We start from the raw sequence: 17526 nt of genomic DNA on the forward strand, positions 1-17526 counted from the left end.
CGTTCGTGAATTTATTGCTTACGTATCCGCACGTGATCCACATTGATGCAACGTACAAGACAAACAAGTACTTGTATCATTTGGTGGAGATTGTTGGAGTGACACCAACCAACAAGAATTTTCTTGTTGCATGGGCATTGTTGCAGCATAAGGATGCTCAGAGCTATTGATGGATGTTAGAGAGAGTGAAAAATCTCATTGGCATTGTAGCTTCGAATTCCATTGTGCCTGATCGAGATTTGGCTTTGTGCAAATATATCTTGGAGGTTTTTCCCACATCTGCTCATCTACTTTGCACGTGGCATATCAATCATGATGTGGAGGCATGGGTCGCAAAGAAATCTGGTGGGAAAAGCAGGATCGGAATCCAGTTCGGGGGAGGAAGTTGGGCTAGGGTGATGAAATCCAAAACTGAGGCTGAATATGAAATAAATGTAACCAACATGATAGATGAGTGAGGTGCAGTTGGGAATACCATATCCATTGATTTTCCTAACTACATCCACGGGACTTGCCTTGTACACAAGGAGAAGTTCATGCAATGTTGGACCAATCGAGTACGATACTTTGGTAACAATAGAGTCGAGAGTTCTCATTCGGCTTTGAAAGCGTGGATTACTACTCCAACTGAGGCAATTAAAACACTGTTTATGTAAGTTGATGCTTTTGTTGCCGGGCACTTGAAAGAGATAAGAAACTCCATTGAAGCCTCCCGTCGTACTCATGGGTTTGAATTTGATCCGCCACCATATAGCGTTGAATGGTGTTTGTTCTTAATATTGCTTGGAGTTAATTCAGAGAGAGCTTGCAAGAATAGCTGAGTTAGACTGGGACTGGAATAGATGTGAATGTGTTGTTGAGACTACGCATGGTATTCTAGTTGCTTGCCATACCTTTTTCTCCTTGTAAGTATACCATCTCCTATACTATCAGGAGGTTGATCCATTTGGGTGGAGACTCGCCATTGGTGATGGGACAGATTCGGCTGAGAAACTATCGAAGTGCGATCAAGACCGTCGGTTCTTTCGGTCATTAGTGACCGATGTATAGGCTAAGGATCCCACGGCCATGAGGTCTATTTCGCATCTACTCCATTCAGAACTCCACCCTGAACGTTATCCCTTTGAGGAGCCTCAAGTTAACGTGACAGGTAAAGGTCGCAAAAAGTTGAACCAAGGCACGCGATAGGAAAAAGAGTGGGTAGGGGCACTTTATGGGCAAGTCTTCTAAGGGTCGTGGCAAATCATCTAGGTCGGCCACTGGTAATAATATATTTATTTATATACTTTAATTGTTTGTTTCTTACAATTGGACATATTTCATTAAATTGATTTATGATAACTTCACAGGGTGGAGATTCGATATGAAAAAAAATTCATACTTTCATAAACTTTCACTAGCCATCCAAAAGCATGTAGATTGCTGGCATGATGTAATTGCTGATGATAATTGTGGTTTTCGATGCGTAGTAGATGCTTTTTGTTCTGGTCAAGAAAATTGAGACATTGTACGTCGATCAGTAGTGAGTGAATTGCATCAAAACGATCCTCTATTTCATTGGGTATATGGTCGGGATCTCAAAGAGGAATTAGGTGTATTCGATGGGAAGGTGGAGGTTGTGGGGAGGAACATTACATGAAGGCCATTGCATACTTGTACCCCATTGCAAAACTACAAATGCACAATCGTTTTTTCACTCTTAATTATCGTATTGATATGTCGGCTACAATTTTTCCACTTGATGTTGGGGGAATGCACACTCTGCCACAAAGGGAGTTAGCCATAGCTTATCTAGGGAGTTACAAACATTTCATTCGGCTTCAAGTTCGCACAGGACATCCGATCCTTAAGATTCCTCCATGGTGGTTTGGAGTTGCTTCTCAAGCTTTCCGTCCTTGGACAAGACATAATTCAACAAGGACCAGACATTGGGATTCATCTACTTAACAACCCGAACAACTACTTCTTAGTTTTTAACTCTTGCTAGTTGTACTAATTGTGTTTATTTATGAATTGATTATGTTTATTTATGAGCTAATTGTGCTATTTATGAACTTATTTTATTAATTTAATTATGAACATGTTGATTATGTAATTACTCATTACTTAACAAGCATATATAAACATTAATCCAAATAGATAAAACCATTAGGAATATATTAAAGTGTTATGAATTAAAAATCATACATAAACATTGAGTTCAAATATATAAAACCATTAGGAATAGTAAAAGTGTTAAACATAAATAAAATCCGCTAGTAATAGCTACAAGTGTTTTAACATAAATATAATCTACTACTCGTTCTCTTTATTCGTCTTGTGTAACACTTTGTTCCGATCCTCAATGAGTTGCTCAACATTCCCACATGCATAATTCGCATCATCCCATTCATATTCGACCCGATGTTGCATGAATGGACGAGTTGCATTTATCGACCTATTCATCCACTGTCGCATGATAAAATAGTGGGTCGCCAATATATTTAATTTCGATACATTAATCCAAATTCCGAAACCATTGAAGAATAATTACTTGCCCGGTCATTGTACGATCTGGTATGGGTCGAGCACTACTATTTATAAAAAAAAAAATCAATACATTACCCATACTACAACAATAAATCAATATAATCAAAATATACTATTTATAATTTTCTACAACCTACAATAATAATTATAATTAAATAAAAATATAATGAACAATATTTTATGAATTAGTTTTATAAAATATTCCAATAAAAACATCAATTACATTTCATGAATTAATAGAATATAACATTTTAAAAAATTTATAAATATGAATAACAAAAAATTAATAACCTAATAAAGTTTTAAAAAAACATTTGCGACCCTTCCTTTGAAAGAAGGAACATTTGGCTAACGTTTGGTGAGGCAATTCCTTCCATAGAAGGAATTGCATGGAAAAACGTTCGGGCTTTTTTTTTAAAAAAATAACCTGAGACGCCGCCGCCGATGTCACTGCCTCTGCTGTCGCCGCCTCCTCTATAGCTTTTTGTCGGCGCTAGGAGTGAGCAGAAATTCCGGGTACCCGGACCCAGACCCGGACCCGGCATGGACCCGCCGGGTCTGGACCCGGACTCGGTCCAACTGGGTCCGGGTCTGGGTCCAAAAAAGTGGACCCAGTTGCATCTGGTTCCAATTCTGGGTAGTATTTTTTTTGGACCCGGTACCTGGTGGTACCCGGTTTGACCGGTCCCGGCTCTGGGTACCCGGTTGGAGCGGGTATAAGTCCGGGTACCCAGTACTTAGAATTGGTTTTTTTTCATATACTCATATAGAATTGTTAATAGGATAATAGTTGTTAAGTAAAAAATTAGTATTTAGTAGGCCTTTAGGCCCATTTATTTTTTAAAAAAATTTTATAGCTCAATTAGCCCATTTTAGTATGTTGTTAAACTTACAACTGGGTACCCAGTTCGGGACCTGGTACCCACCGGTTCCGGGTCTGGGTCCAAAAATTTAGGACCCGGTTGGACCAATTCCAATTCCAATTCCAGATTTTCAATACCTAGTGGGTCCGGGTCTATGAAATTCTACCGGGTACCCGGTTGTGCTCACCCCTAGTCGGCGCCTTGCCTCAATAGCCCTGAACATTGCCTTCTCCGTTTGACGCCTGAGGAAAATCTTCTTTCGTGGCTTTGAATTATCCAACGGGTTGCCTGACAATTTTTGGGGTTTAGATGGTGGTGGTTCTTGTGTGTTAAGAATAAGAGTGATGATACTGATGAAAAGTGAATGAATGGTAAAGATGAGAGAGAAGATAACTAATGATGAGGATGGTGGGTGGGAGGGTATAATGGTACATTCATATGGTGATTGGGGTGATTTTAAGTAATTTGGGTGTGATATTTAATAATCCCCAATAAGAAGTAGGCGAAGACGGAAGAATTTCTTTGAAGGTCCGATAATCCATCTCCTTCACTTCGATTAGTGATCTGTAATAATGTTTCAACGAACCTATTAAAGATAAGGAAAAGTAAATTTTCATATTTGAATAAAAAACTATATAAAAAACAAAACCCCATCCCCCGAAATCACACAATGAAACCTAAATATTTAATTCAGAATTCGCCCTATAATTCCCTAAGAAAAAAGCCTGAGCTAATTATCTCAATTAAGATCTTAAAACAAGAAATTAGACCTTCTTAATTTTTCTAGCTAATAGTTGTCGCTTGAAAGTCGAAACGTTTCTTCAACCTCTTCCATGGTTACATCCCAAAAATTAAAGATCAAGAGCAGACATACAACACCCAAGAAAAAAAAATCATATCCTAACTGTTTACGCTAAATTTTACCTTAACGACAGAATTGAGATTAGGGATTACAACAACCAGATGTTTATATGATCAAGATAAGAAATGAATGCAAAAGGGGATTTCAAGGGAATGACATATATAGAGGAATGGTGACGCAAAAAACCCCAATGAAGGTGGGTAAAAACGCAGGTGGAGATGATTCCACCAATCCACTATTAGTGACTGTTGTCCAAGATGAACCATAATCGTTACTGCTTTAGTCAACAGATCTAAGTGCAAACAATGTATCAAAACAAAAATAATGAATGCATTTTTCTTATGTATTTTTTTCTTGTAATTCTGATGATGTTTCATATGGCTCTTTCTCTACTTAAATACTACTGCTACAAACTAAATTTGCATCAACGGACACTTGTCGGAATCTCGGAGCTCCTCTGCCCAAAGCTCGCTCAACTGTAACAGCTTCGTTACTTCGTACAACTACTGCATTCCTTTATTCCCGTTGGCAGAGCATAGTGATTAACTCAGCTCCGTCATTCTCGGATTTTTGTAGTTTGGACTTCATTCACCCAATCTTTGCGTTATCATAATGTTGTTGGTCTTGTGTCACATCGTCAAAGTCCTTACGTCATTCTGTCAATGTCAACCTAAAAATTCAGCCATAACAGTTTGCCCCCCCAATTGTTGAGATAGGGAGAGTCCAAGAACCATAAGTCAATTGTTACTTAAATACAACTTTCATCATATACAAAACACAAGGATCAATACGAACGTTATTATGCTAGACTATCTGCTAAACGATAAAGAAAAAATGAGTAATCAACTAATTTTGATAAAAATTGACAAAAGTAAACCAAGGGTTACCGTGTAAAAGATAACTACTTAAAACCATGCAGTTAATGACTAATCTGTTCTAGATCTAATGATTACCATTGTCGCTATAAAAGTCGTGCCAAATAATTCAAAATATAACGCCACCTTTTTATCTTTCTTCAAACAACCGAATTTCGTTTCTTAATTTTGAACTTTGTCGGAGTCGCTCTTCAGCATTAGGTAACTTTTCGCCACTTTCGAATTTCGTTTCTTAATTTTCTTTCCCCAATCGCACTTATAACCCCCAGTAGACGTAGCATTAGAAATTTCGTGAAAAACTAAGAAAAATCAAAGGGAAAGGAGATAGTAGAAAAAAGAACTAATTTTGAGGACGAACAATCAACTATGATTGAGGAAGAAATGATGAAATTTCTAGAATTACGGAATCTTCCGACCAACACTGTCCTTAGAATTGTAGAACCTCACAAATAGCCTGAGACGTGCCAAAGTAATTGGGTGGTTCTCTATAAATATCCTTTCAAGATAGGTTTTCACATACCCTTCTCCCCCATAGCTAGAGATCTCATGCAAATTTATCAGATTAGCCCAGGGAAAGTAATGCCCCAAGTTTGGAAAATGTTGAGCGTCATTGACATAGTGACGGCGTCATGGGAAGAACCTTCTACTCTTCACGACCTGTTACTATGCTATGGAATTAGGGTTAAAGCAAAAAAAACATAATAACCCTTCATGCCAAAGTAAGGCTAGAAACGTTGGTTGGTGAAGTCCAATAAAACGACAGAGGCTGGAAAAATAGATACATTTTTGTAAAGAGGTATTCTCTAGGAGAAGTTGGAAAGATGTTAATTGGAGGCTGGAACACATAAGGTTCGTAACGTTTAATTCGTTTATTAATATGTCGTCGTTAACGTTGTTCTTACAACGTTTCTCCTGCAAGTCTAAACCCAAAGTTGCTGACTCATCGCGACGAATCTGCGCGACTGTGCTAAAAGTTTTCGGAAGCATCAGAGGAAGAAAGACAGTTTAGGAGAATTTTATTTGCTAATCTGGACACCTGCTCATCCATGGCTTCTGGTAAGTATTCATTGAGTCACTTCTTAACTTTCATCGTTGTCGTAAACTTCGTTTACAACTTTTCTTCAATAGATTCTTCCCAATTGTGTCCTAGAGGCTCCATGGACGGCCATGCGTTGGCGAAGACGTTATGCAGGAAGAAGAGGGATAGAGATATATCTACTATGACAATGTCTACAACGACGTTAAGCAAGAAAGACACAGCTGTCATTGTCCAATTGGAGGATGACAAACCTGAAATTGCGCCCAAGGTGCGTAGAACTGACTTTGTGGCTCCCTCGGACAAGGGAGGTCCATCACACACTGTAACGGTTCCCAACGACTTTATATCGTTGGAAAGATCAATTTGGCCAGAAGTAGAGAGGTTTCTTTTCCGCTGCGCTAAGGAGAGAATAAAAGAACATACTCTCCCCCGCATGATGTCAGATCGTGTAGAACTCATTTTCCAGGTTTACTCTCTTTTGTTTTTCTTTTCTTTTACCAACGCTTGAAATGAATCACAAATGTTTACTTATCTCTAACTTGTAGTTATGCAAGCGTCATAACACTTTCGTATGGCGAAGAAGGAGATGTCGTCACTACTGAAAGGCCATCAAACGATGAAAATCAAAGCTGACAAGTTCGAGCTTGAGGTGAAAAACAAGGACGCATAGTTGAAGAAAAATTAATTAGTTATGGTGAAGATGAAGGAGACGTTGAAGAAAAACGGTGAAGAGCTGGAGGAGATAAATAAAAAGGCTGGCGATCTGGAGAAAGAGTCACGTCTGGAGATCGAGGCGCTTCAAGCTCAGGTCAACACTCAGAAGAATGAGCTACGCCTGCTTGAACCTGAGGTGACCACAAGGGTGAAGGGAAAGCTGATGTAGCAATACTTGATGAAGAAGACTACGTCATGGGAACCGCAAAAGGACATAGATCTTTACCTTGAATGCGTAGGGGGCATACAAGTTCTGATGGACCCAGACGAGCTGACAGCTACAGCAGATTCTCCTCTAAGCGTTGATCATCTTAACAATGGAAAGACTACGTCTTGTGCTGCCTTTACAACGTCAGACATACCTCCTGATCAAGACGTAGAGAAGGAGTTGGCACCTGACGTTCCATCGTCTCTCGCGTCGACAGAAAAGGAGTGTGGCGAGATCCCAAATGCTTAGTCTTTAAGTTTTTTCATCTGCTTGGCTTTTGAACTTATAATATTTTGATATACTCTGTTTTGGGTCACTCATAGGGGTGACCTATGCTTATGTCTTTATGGACCACTCATGGGAGTGGTCATAACTTTTCCACTATGGTTTGGTCGTTCAGACGACAATTTACTTTGATAATTTAAATAGTTATGCCTTTATTTTCTGTCGTGTTTCTGATGCTTAAATGGCAAACTCGAGCGCTTAGTGAGCCTATCATTAATATTGCAAAAGTGGTTAACTAGTCATATGAATAATGCATATACTTACTTGCAATGAGCATGACAGGTTCGTAGAACACTATGATTGACAACACGTATTATCTTTGAGGGAGTCATCATAATAGACTTATTGAAAAAGGAAGGAATCTTCGATGGTGTCATCCATGATCCTTTGTTATTGAACTAGGAAAAGTAAATAATCATCCGTTGCGTCGTTAGAATGTTGCAATGTTATTTTACAATGACATATGAAACATCCTGAAAAAATAACAAACAGTGAAATAATGTCGCTGAACATCAACGACACTGCGATGATAACTTCATCGTTTATTATCTATAAAAAAATAAAATGAAATATCACAGACTACTTAGCTAGAAGAAGTATCTTTTAAGGTGGATGGCATTCCAGCTACGTGGTACCATACTTCCATCGCGTCGGGTCAATTGGTAAGCGTCGTTGCCAACTACTTTACTAATATGATAGGGACCTTCCCATTTTGGACCCAACTTGCCAGCATTGAGCTCTTGCATATTTTGAAATACCTTTCTTAGTACCCAGTCGCGTTCGACAAAAGACTTGGCTTGGATTTTTTTATTGAAGCTTCTTGCCACGACTTGTTGTTGAGCTGCCATGCGTACCAGCCTGCGTCTCGCAGTTCTTCTATAGTATCCAGATCGCTGAACAGTTCGTCGCAATTCTGCTGCTCTGTTATTAGACCATACCTAGTAGTTGGAACACTTACCTCGGCTGGCAAGACAGCTTCACATCCGTAGACCAGCGAAAATGGTGTTTGTCCTATCGCGGTGCGTGGCGTTGTGCATTTTGCCCATAAGATAGCTGGTAATCCTTCTGCCCACTTTCCTTTTTTTGCAGTGAGACTCTTCTTTAGAGTATCAATGACTTGCTGGATTTAGCTTGTCCATTAGCTTGCGGGTATCTGGGCGTTGACGACAACAATGTAATGTTTTATTTGTCACAGAGGTGTTTTCGTCTTGTCGCTAATAAACTGCGACCCATTGTCGCATATTATTTCGGACGGGACGCCAAACCTGCAAATAATGTTAGTATAGATAAAAGAAATAACTTCTTTATCTTGTACTTGCTCAAAGAATTCTGCTTCTATCCATTTAGAAAAATAATCAGTTAGTGCTAACATGGAGAACCTATGTCCTAGGGTTGGAGGTAATTTACCAAATATATTCATTCCTCATTTCATGAAAGGCCATGGAGTTTAATAAGGATGCAAAACTTCACAGGGTTTATGTGTCATACATGCGTGTCGCTGACAACTGTTGCACTACGTAACATACCTAGCTGATCACGTCTTGCTTCATTGTTGGCCGATAATAACCCATTCATAATGCTCTGTTGGATAGGATGCGTCCTCTTGAGTGGTTTCCACATGTCCCTTTGTGTAGATATTCCAGGATTTTGTCCCACTGGTTCTTTTCTAAGCAACGTAGGTACGGACATGCGGCTGATTTTTTTAACAACACCCCTTGGATGATGACGTATCTTAACGCCTTCAAGCGAATTCTGCGCGCATCCGCTTTATCTACTAGGAGTATGTCGTTAGTAAGGTAATCGTTGTCCATCTAAAACTTACCTCCTTAGCAATAGGAATTCCAGTTGTTGCGTCATCATCAACAGGATTTGAGTCGTTGTCGCAAGTTGCTAAGTTGTCCTCTTTGTCAGTTTGGACGCACTCTGCCAGCATTGCGACGAGATCAGTAACATCTTTGGCTTTGCTAATTGCTGGTGTCGTTAGGTGGACGATCGGAATGGAAGTGAAGGATATATCTCTTAAAAATGAGCCGAGATTAGCCAATGCGTCTGCCTAGGTATTCTGGTCTCGTGGGATCTGCAAAATATCGAAAGGATTAAACATCTTACACTTTTCGTGAGCGACTTATAGGTACAACGTCATCTTGTCGTCCTTCGCAGCAAATTCACCCTTGATCTGACTGACTATCAATAACGAATCGATGTATAGTTTTATTGCTTTTACCTCCCAAGTCGCTTGCGAGGATCAACCCTGCTATCAATGCTTCATATTCGGCCTCATTGTTTGTCGCTTTAAACTCCGAGCAAATAGAGCGTACTATCTTGTCCCCTTGTGGGGACTTTAGCACAACACCTTGACCTGCACCACAAAAATCAGACGATCCGTCAACAAATAAAGTCCATATGTCATGGTTAATATGATTAATCAGGGTGACTTCGTCTTTTGCGAGTTTCTCTACCTATGGGCTAAAGTCATCCACAAAATCGGGCTAAGGCTTGCGATTTGATTGCTGTTGAAAGGTACCGAATGTCGTAGCCACTTAGCGCAATAGCCCACTTGCTCATGCGACCTATTAATTTGGGTCGTCGCAAGACAGACTTTATCGGATAATTAGTCATGACAATAATAGCGTGAGTTTCAAAATAATGTCTTAATTTTTTGACAGCAGTGACTAACGCTAAAATGAGTTTTTCTAAAGACGAATACCTGGCCTCTGCGTATAACAGAGACTTACTGAAATAATAAATTGGAAGCTGCTGACTTTCTGCCTCTCGAGTCAGGACGACGCTGACAGATATGTTGCTGACTACTAAATAGAGCTGGAGCATTTCACCATCGCAGGGCTTCGACAACAACGGAGGGGAAGCAAGATATTGTTTGAGTGCTTGCAGTGCATCTTCGTGCTTTTGAGTTCAGTCAAAACCCTTATTCTTGCGTAACACATCGTAGAATAAATGACATTTTTCTGATGACCTAGATATGAAATGATTTAGGGCAACGACGCGTCTAGTTAACTTCTGCACTACCTTAATATTTCTTGGAGATTGAATGTTGACCAGTGCTTTAATTTGATCAGGACTGGCTTCAATTCCCCGTAAGTTTCATACTATATTTGCGAAGGATGTAAAAGGCTTTTGAAAGGTGTTGGATATGATCCTTCGCGTGCTTTGATTTCACCAACTTATCGTGAATGTACACTTCTATAGTATCGCCTAATTGGTCTTTAAACATTTGATTAACCAAATGCTGGTACATTGCACCTGCATTTTTTATTCCAAACGACATAACTTTGTAACAATAGATACCTATCAGTGACGAATGCCGTTTTTTCTTGATCATCAGGGTGCATCAGGATTTGGTTGTAACTAGAGTATGCATTCATAAACCTCAGAAGCTCATAACCAGTCGTGGCATCATCCATTGCGTTTATATGCGGATGGGGAAATGGGTCCTTAGGATAGGCCTTGTTGCGGTCCGTGAAATCGATGCAGGCCCTCCATTTTTTGTTCTTCTTACTTACCACCATAATGTTAGCTAGCCAATCAGGATCCTTAACCTCACGCACCTTACCTACGTCAATCAGTTACTGCACTTCATCGTAAATTTTGATCGCGATCTGGTGCAAATTTTCGTCGCTTCTACTTGAACGGCTTGTGTTCTAGGTTAACATTGAGTTTATGTGTGATGACGTAGGGACTGATACCTGTCATGTCTTTGTGGGACCAGGCAAAGCCATTACCTGGTTGCGCATTTCTTACGACGAAGTCCCTCCTATTCGGATGACATGGTCTGGAAAGGTCGGATCGAGCACCACTTTGTCTATATCTTGTTCGTCGGGACGTCGGGCGTTGATCCGTCTGTTAATTACTAGATGGATGCTTTTGGTGGCTTGAGTGATAAGTTGTACCATTTTCGAGCAGCTTTATGTTCGCTTTTAATCTTTTGGACACCCCATTTGGTGAGGAACTTTAGCGTTTGATGATATGTTGATGGGACTGCCTTCATCTTGTGAATCCATGACCACCCGAGGATGATATTATAGGCGGACGGTTAGTCTACGACATTGAACCTGGTTGGCAGGTTGACGCCTTTGGCCAGGGTTGGCAGCGTGATTTCCCCGACAGTATGTTGGGCTTCTCCACTGAAATCAACTAAGACATTAGACTTTTTTGTTATATCTTTGTCACATAAACCCATAGCTTCAAGAGCGCTCTTTAAGATAATGTTGGTTGAGCTACTTCCATCCACCAGCACGCGTCGCAGTAGGCAGTTGCTGACGATCAAAGAGATAACTTGGCCGTCGTGATGTTCCTCGTCGCATACATCATCATCGTCAAATCTGATCGACATCGCCTCTAGCCCACGCTCTTCTTCAGACCTACAAGACTCCGGGACAATGAACGAGGGGGATCCCTCTCTTGCTAGCCTTTTGGCTATAGAGTATGTTAGGCCACATACATTAGATCCACCTGAAATCACGTTAATTACTTATGTGTCCAAGTTATCCGCCAATCTTAGGCGGATTTCGGGTCGTTTTTGGTGTCGGTTCGAGCTGAGTATCGGGATTTAGGAGAGATTTGACGTTAGGAGGTGTTGTCGAAGGATGTTGTGATTTGAGGAGTCTAGGGAGTGGTTTGCATGGTGCCATAGTCGTGGGCCGATCTTATCCCTCCGATCACTTTTTGTACCCCGGGGTCCTTGTTCGTGGTTCCTTTATGGCGCATCTTCCGAGGTTTTCGAGCTTTGTTCGAGTTTATAGTTTCGAGTTATGAGGTCCTTGGTTCAAGCTTCGTAGTTTGTTCGTCGTCTGAGGATCGTCTTCACTCTAGTTCTACAGCTTCATGGCTTACTTAAAAGCCAAGTTATTTCTCGTTTTTCTCTTTATAATTTGTTTTGGTAGTTTTTAAGGCAGACTACACGTCGCGACCCGCGATCAGTGTCGCAAGTCGTGACCTACCCTTGGTCGCGAGGGTTCTCGCGAGTCGCGACCCCTGCGTCAGCGCCTTTATGTTTTATTTTCCTCCCTTGGAGGGTTAGGTTGTTATGTTAGTTTTAGTTTTTGTTCTAACTACGAGAAAGGGGCGAAAAAAAATAGTGTTCTATAGGGTTTCTTCTTCTCTTCTTTGGTAGATTTGTAATGAACTCTATGGCTTTGCTAGCTTAAACTTCTATCTTGGATTTGGTTGTTGAAGCTCTAATCTATTTGTGAGAACTTCTTACTCTTTATTTTCTCTATGGTCATTGTGATGCTTCTTGTACGTAATTTCATGCTCTTTGCATAATCTTTGCTAGGAACGTTACTAGTACTGTTGTGTGAATCATCTAATGCAAATTCTAGGTGCATAATCGGATTGTTGTGTTCCTAGCTCCATGTAGCATACTAGTTGTTTGATTAAATGCTGAGCATTAATCTTGTGCACTTAGAGAAGCATTGCTTATTACTTGAATGTTATTGCTTTGATAGCATTAGTAATCCTATCGTGTTCCTTGACTTTAATGCTACTTTGGTTTGGACTTAAGTGCGATTCATTTGACTTAAGTCATAGTAAGAGTGGTTTAAACCACGCGGATCGTGTGTTTAACCACGATCTAGGAGGATAGAGGTCTAAACTTCTCGATAGGTGACCATAAGAACTATTGAGGGTTATGGTTTTGTGATCACAAACTAAGTTAGGGTGGATGATAATCAAGTCCAAGACCTTTTTATATTGTAATCTCTTCGTGTGTTAATACCGTGCGTAATATAGCTTACTGAAATTGTTCCAAATCCCCCAATTCGGTTACTTTGGCCTTACACTACTACAAATATGTGCAAAATATAAAGTATCACCTATGAGAGACCTCCTTAATGACATGAGTGATTATTCAACAAAAAAAACCTGATTTGTTCCACAGGTGGTCTGTTATGACATGATAAATTAGACCTCTTCTTTAAAAAGGTGGTCTTTTTGAACCTTAACAAAAGTTTTCAATATTAAAGAAACCACTTATGACTATTAAGTGGTGATTTTGATTTTATATTTATTAAATTTTTTTTTCATATATTCATGTACGTGTTTTCAGGTATATAAGAACTATATTACTAATTAAAAAAAATCAACACACACATCTATATCCACTAAAAATTAATTACCTATTATATCTCTATTTTTAAAAAAGTAAAACCCTAAATATACTCTTCTTTAATTACTTAATTTACCTTTAATTACTCCATCATTAACAAATTATAGCCCATTGCAATTTTGAAAGCCAATAAAACAAAAAAAAAAAGCCAAAAGCGTCATCTTCCTCAAACACTACCGATAGAACAGTACTCCACCACCCGCCTGAAATTTGCGCCAAAATTCAGTCGCCGGAAACCGTCGAGTTACCTTGCCGACCAATTCGTCTGCTAGTGGAGTCGGGTTTGTCGTCCAATTATGTCTTCGCCGGTCTCTTAATTTCATCTGCCAGTGGAGTCTTGTTCGATTACCACCACCACGCCCCAGCGACGCCACCACGCCATAGCAACGTAATTCGTCCGCTAGTATCCAGGTATTAAACTAGTTGAACCCAATTCATCTCGCCCTCCAATTTGTTTTGTAAGGGTAATTGAAATATATATATTTTAATCGAAAGTCTTTAGGGTTATTTTGTGGGAAGTAGTCTTTATGATATTAATAATCGTGTTTCTTTCTCATTCATGTGTGGAGATTATATATGGAGTTCCAGTGATTTTCATGACTGTGATTCTCTATGTTATTAGTGTGCAACACGTCTTGGTCTGCAGTAGATTTTACAGTAATAGTTAGTTTTTTGTGTTGCAGTTTTTTTGTCTGTCCTTTTTCATGACCAATCTAGGCAATTATCACAAAACTGGGTACCAAGCTTTGGTGCTCACAGGAATTTCATCATATCCTCAATAGATTATTTAATACTAGCTTGCTTATTTTGACTGGAGTTTCATCTATCTCTTTGCCTAATTATGTTAAATGAAGATCCTTCATTACCTATAGTATGAGGTGAATGTGTGATTTTTAAGTAGAAGAAAATATAATGCATATCTACTACTTTACTAGATTTGAGAGGTAATCAATTGCATCAGAGGCAAATGTTGTTTTGTGAGATAAGCTATATGAAAATTATGCAATACCAAAAGTACCCCTCTATCTAGGTTGGTTCATTACAATCTTGGATGTGTAATCATTGTATCAGAGGCAAATGTTGTTTTGTGAGATAAGCTATATGAAAATTGTGCGGTACTGGTGAATTTTTGTTGATATTTTATCAATGAAATTTAAAGATCCAAACTTTTTTCTAGTGTTGGCAATAGTTGGCATTTGGACGTATATGCATTGGTTGGCAGCCTGATGCAACTCAGTAAACAACATGCTGTTAGTTGTGCTCTATTGACCTGTATTTTGTATACTCGGCTTAGAATGATGGTGCAGCTGTAAAATCTAAATTGATATTAGCAGGTAGATGTGCTTGGATCTACATATAAACTTTTTTAACACTGTTTTGTCTGACGAGTTCCCTGGTTAGATAATTGTAGAAACAAACGGTCGAGATGGCGACAAGTTTCAGCTTGCGTCCTCTGGGATCCAGCCATCCAGGTATCCAGATCCCACTAGTTCTATAAGATGCTTGTGTTATTTCTGATGTCATTCGTCCCTTCAACTCTTTGGATTGAATACTTCAGTTCCTGTTGCACATTTAACCTTGAAGGTGATGATACTATGTCATTCCATATAGAGCCCTCTTGGCATGCTGGGTTTGGTCTCTTGTATGATCGCTCAAAATATCAATGTACTAATTGTTTACTGCTTTTGGTATTCTCCTTCATTAAAAAATCTATGAATTAGTGTCCTCGTCAACACCAAGAATCTCATGACTGTGGACATAATGTGTGCAGATATATGCTCGAGACTGTAGAGAAAAGGCGACAAGCAATTCCTTATAAGGTATCATTCTTAAGAGCACTGATATTATATTTATGAATGTATTTGTTAGTGTGATATATTGGTTTTTTATAGCACATTCAGCTTGTATGTTTATCTTTTTAATGTTTTATATTTTGCAGTACTTTGGCGAAGTTACAACTGAATTTTCTCAAAATAAGCTTGATGAGCTCTGAGACTTGTGGATCAAATATGTGGATGAATATAAACAAGTGGATGAAGAAGAATTGGAAGACAATGACCATTTTAATTAGGGTGTGTGTATTTTCCTTTTGCGCGTGATTAGGGAGGTGCTTCTATTTTGTGCACATGAATTGGAAGAAACAACAGGCCTAGGTGTTCTATTATTTTTTTATAACTTAGTTGAATTTTTGGAATCTTTTAAACATTATATGTGATTTTGTAGTGAATGATATTAAATGAATGAAAAAGTATTCCAATTTTAAAGTCATTTGAATTATTTCAATACAAGTGCTAAATGTTCTATATATATGTAAATTAGGAGCAAGTGAAACAGATTGGAGAAGCGTGCGCGTATAATAATATTAAAATATTTTTATTGTCGTTTTTTTTAAAAGAAAAAACAGGTTAAAGAGACCACCTTTTTCTTTCAGGTGGTGTTTTAAGGAATGACGAAAAAGACCACCTACATATTAAAAATGATTTCTTTGTAAGATAAAAGAGACCACCTATCTGTAAAATGTGGCGTCTTATCCTTTTTTTCATATTTAAATTCCTAAATAACCACTTATTTTAAGGAAGTGGTCTCTTTTATCAAATTAAGAAACCACCCGCAATAAGTGGTTATTTATCCTGAGAGACCTGTGAGCTGAAGACCACCTCTCATGTGGTCTCTAAAAGAGATTTTATGGGGTCTCTTTAGGCTTTATTGTAGTAGTGTTAGCACATACTAGGGTTCTTAATTCACTAATTTCCAATCAAGTTCCTTTGCTCCATATGGATACGATCCCTATTTCCATTATACTTCCTTAGTGTGCATGAGAGTAGGTTTATTCTATTTAGTTAGGAGTACACGACAAACACCTACCAAATTTTGGCGCCGTTGCCGGGGAGCAACGCGTTACTTGTTTGTAAGTAGTGAATTTTTATTCTTTAGGTTGTATTGCTTTGTAGTTTATGGTTAATACTCATGCTACTAAGCAACATCCTTTGCAGTACGATCCAGATTTGGAATTTTACTCTTTTTAGGTTGAGAAGAGGATGGCGTGAAAACTTCAAGGAGCTTCCTTTCGCTATTGAAATAGAAGAAGAAATGCCTCCGAGGGTCGAGCCACGCACATTGAAGGAGCTCACAGCTCCTAACCTTGATCAGCACCCCTTATGGATTACATTCCCACAAGAAAATGAAGGGGAGACTTTTGAGTTGAAATCGGGGTTAATACATTTGCTTCCGACATTCTATGGGCTAAATGGTGAGGATCCGAATAAGCATCTTTCGGACTTCCATGTGGTGTGTTGTAGCATGAAACCAAGTGGAGTGTCGGAAGAGAAGGTGAAACTCAAGGCATTCACGTTCTCATAAAAAGGTGCGGCAAATGATTGGTTGTATTACCTTCCACCATGTAGCATTTCCACATGGGCTAATTTGAAAAAGGCTTTTCTCGAGCAAATTTTCCCGACTTCAATGTCTTCGGTGTTGAAAAAGGAGATAAACAACATCGAGCAAAAGAGTGATGAAACCTTTTATGAGTATTGGGCCAGATTCAAGAAGTTATGTGTGATTGTCCTTATCATGGCTATGCAGATAAAGACTAAGTGCTCTACTTCTATAATGGATTATGTGGTGAAGATGCACGAATGGTGAATGCTGCTAATGGAGGTTCAATTGTAAATAAAACCGCACAAGCTGATAAAGACTTAATAAGCGTGCTGGCTGAGGGCTCGAGACAATTCACTAGAAGATCAGGAGCTTGTCGAGTGGCTGCCGAGAGTCCTGGAACTTCTAAGTTAGAAGATCAAGTGCAAGCTTTGACATCTATGGTGCGGGAATTCATGACAAAGGAAAAGAATACTCAACATGTGAAAGCTTGTGGCATTTGTTCTTCGAACCATTCCACAGATTTTTGTCCTCATTTACAGGAGGAAGCGAGTGAAGAGGTAAAGGGGGCCGGGTTTCAAGACCAAGGTTTTCAAAAGCGATATGACCCGTATTCGAGCACATAAAATCCTGGGCGGCGAGATCATCCTAA

At 39.2% G+C, this 17526-nt stretch overlaps 1 long non-coding RNA gene across 2 annotated transcripts; it reads left to right on the forward strand.

Moving 5' to 3' along the window:
• The first annotated feature begins 13614 nt into the window (after positions 1-13614).
• LOC104899072 (uncharacterized) lies at positions 13615-15767 on the forward strand. 2 transcript variants are annotated; one of them, XR_790894.4, is made up of 4 exons: positions 13615-13910; positions 14901-14971; positions 15271-15319; positions 15439-15767. It is a non-coding gene; the product is annotated as an uncharacterized LOC104899072 (long non-coding RNA). The 2 variants fall into 2 exon arrangements; XR_008970498.1 differs by having other exon boundaries at positions 14677-15319.
• The last annotated feature ends 1759 nt before the right edge of the window (positions 15768-17526 follow it).

Source organism: Beta vulgaris, chromosome 7 (assembly GCF_026745355.1).
Source record: "Beta vulgaris subsp. vulgaris cultivar EL10 chromosome 7, EL10.2, whole genome shotgun sequence".
In the NCBI taxonomy this organism is placed as follows: Eukaryota; Viridiplantae; Streptophyta; class Magnoliopsida; order Caryophyllales; family Amaranthaceae; genus Beta; species Beta vulgaris.